We start from the raw sequence: 3050 nt of genomic DNA, 5'->3' as shown, positions 1-3050 counted from the left end.
TGCTCTTCCTGTGGTTTCTACCGTTTTTTTCCCCCATTAAAGGGTTTTTTTTGGGGAGTTTTTCCTTATCCGCTGTGAGGGTCCAAAGGACAGAGGGATGTTGTATGCTGTAAAGCCCTGTGAGGCAAATTGTGATTTGTGATAATGGGCTTTATAAATAAAATTGATTGATTGATTGATTGATTGATTGAGACTCTCACTGTGCTCAGCGTTGCTGGGGACGTGTCCACCAGGAGGTTTGGACCGGTTATTCTCAGGAGCAGCACATACTGTGCGGAGGCCCCATCTTCATCCTGCCTGAGCCATGATGACTAGGGATGTGAATCTTTGGGTACCTCACGATTCCATTCGATTTCGATTCTTGGGGTCACGATTTGATTCAAAATCGATTCATCATTCAAAATGATTCCCAGTTCAAAAATTGATTCTTGATTCAGTACATAGGGGTGTTTATTTTTTTCCCCAGTCTGCTGTGCACGAAGAGAGACAGTGTGGAAAATTACGGCATGAAAGTAGAGTAAAGTATGTACAAAATTATGTCATTTTTATATTTGAAAAAGTCAAATCAACTGATTGCAATAATCAAACATACAAAGGCAAACTTAAGACAAAAGGTAACATTTATTCATGCTTAACTACCCCTAATGATGACGCAACGCAAACAGCAGGAAGAAGACGAGAACAAAAGGAGCACGAAATTATATTTAGATTAAAGCAAAAAAGAACAAGAACAAGAACTATAAAATAAACTACGCTCTAATAACCGAACGGAGCATTCCAATTATGTCATCCATCCCCGTCATGACAAAGTTGTTTTCTCCAAAGGATGTGTCCCTGCACTTGGGACAGGTGGGTGAATTAATCACCCATTCTGCCACGCAGGCTCTGCACCCCACCATGCTCCAGCAGCAGGGAGCCACCACTGGAGTTGCCATCATATCTGCAAGATTCATGAAAATTATAGATCAGTTATTATTAACAATTTTAAGTCTTAATCTTCATGGCAGTTTCAAGCTGTTTTCATTATTATATTTTTAAGCGTTATGCAGTAGCCTAATCTAGGAAGGCTGATGGGGGGTGCGGGGGAGGGCGTTGGGGTCGGATGGGAGCCCAGCCAGCAATGACATGTGGGGCCCAGATGGGTTAACCACGGGCTACATGGGTACTGTGTGTGCATGGGCTTTGGCTGGGTCAAATCAGTGGGTCCCATGTGGGTTTTGTAGTATGAGTCCCACATAGGAAGCCCATATGAGCTGACTGCATGGGCCCCATAGGGGACATGCATGGGCTATGTGGGCATGGGTTAGAACTGGGAAAACATATATGTTACCTTTTGTCTTAAGTTTGCCTTTGTATGTTTGATTATTGCAATCAGTTGATTTGACTTTTTCAAATACAAAAATGACATAATTTTGTACATACTTTACTCTGCTTTCATGCCGTAATTTTCCACACTGTCTCTCTTCGTGCACAGCAGACTGGAGTAGAAATTAAACACCCCTATGTACTGAATCAAGAATCAATTTTTGAACCGGGAATCGTTTTGAATCAAGAATCGATTTTGAATCGAATCATGACCCCAAGAATCGAAATTGAATGGAATCGCGAGGTACGCAAAGAGTCATCATGGCTCAGGCAGGATGAAGATGATGCCTCCGTGCAGTATGTGCTGCTCCTGAGAATCACCGGTCCAAACCTCCTGGCGGACACGTCCCCAGCAACGCTGAGCACAGTGAGAGTCTCCTGACCGTTTCATTTTTAATTCCAGCCAGGACAAAACAGGAGTTTTTTTTTTTCTTGTGTTCATTGAAAAGTAAAGATTTGTTAAAGATTCTTTATCAAACTGCTTGTGGTCCCCACTTCACGCATGTTGTGGTCAACACAAGCCTGGCCTTAATAGCCTACTAGTAACTTTAACTGGTACACATTACATTTTGAATCTGTCATTACTGTGCCACTTCAATATTATTCAGTTTGGATCATTAGATTATATTCAAAGTATAAACAAACTGAGGAACATAAGGGTGACAATGCTGCTAGGAGGACCACCCTACACTCTGGAAACTGCACCTCATTGGGAGGTTGACATAAAAAAGTTTAAATTAAAATAGGAAAGGTTATTAGATAGAACGTAACATAGCAGCTCCTTCACTTGCCTTCATATGATCATTAAAGGTTCCTCATCACATTCAAATGTTCAATAGTAGCTAAGGTGTTTGTATTCATGTATTTATTAGTTTATTTGTGAGGGACATTGCAAGAAACACTAACAGGTTAAAATAATATGAATCAGATGTGTTGCATACAGTTAGGGCTGCCACTAACTTATTATTTTAAAAAAATAATCGATTAATCATTGATTATTTTATTCGATTAATCAGATTTTGAAAAAAGGCACAGGATGTATTTTTGAATGACATTTCTATTGTCATAGTAGGTGATAAAACATTTTAAATACATGTAATTAAAATGCTGCCCATCTCTGCCAACAATGCATAGGCCTATATGATACAACAATATAAAATAATACAAGTAAATATATGCTGCATATAATTTGAATTGTCTGTATCAATAACCTGAAGAATTGCAGGTCTGTATAATCCAACAGAAACTAAGCGAAAACCAGGCATTCAATGGCAGCAAATAAATCCATAGGCCTACTGCCATCTGCTGGTAAAAAGGACAAACATCAGACTGACACTTCACTGATGCAAAAATGCGTTATGGAGAAAACAACAGCACACACAATAATTTATTATATCCTCGATTACTTTATTGCAAACAATTTGGCGAATGAATATTAAAACACAACCTTTGAGGGAATCCCTATACGTCCTTCGTGGGAACAATATGCCTGACGATTTCCCTTATTAGTCTCTGAACAGCAACGTTATGGTTGAACAACAAGTTTTACTGTAGCCATAAAATTTGCTATCATAACATTTTATTTCTATTTTTATGAATAAAAAGCTCCTCACATCAGTGGCAGGCAGCTTTTCAAAATGCGCAAAACATCAGGTGTAAGTGGAAATAAAAGATACATGGGAAAG

The sequence above is a fragment of the Epinephelus moara genome, chromosome 18 (genome assembly GCF_006386435.1).
Source record: "Epinephelus moara isolate mb chromosome 18, YSFRI_EMoa_1.0, whole genome shotgun sequence".
In the NCBI taxonomy this organism is placed as follows: domain Eukaryota; kingdom Metazoa; phylum Chordata; class Actinopteri; order Perciformes; family Serranidae; genus Epinephelus; species Epinephelus moara.
This window is presented reverse-complemented; position numbering follows the sequence as displayed.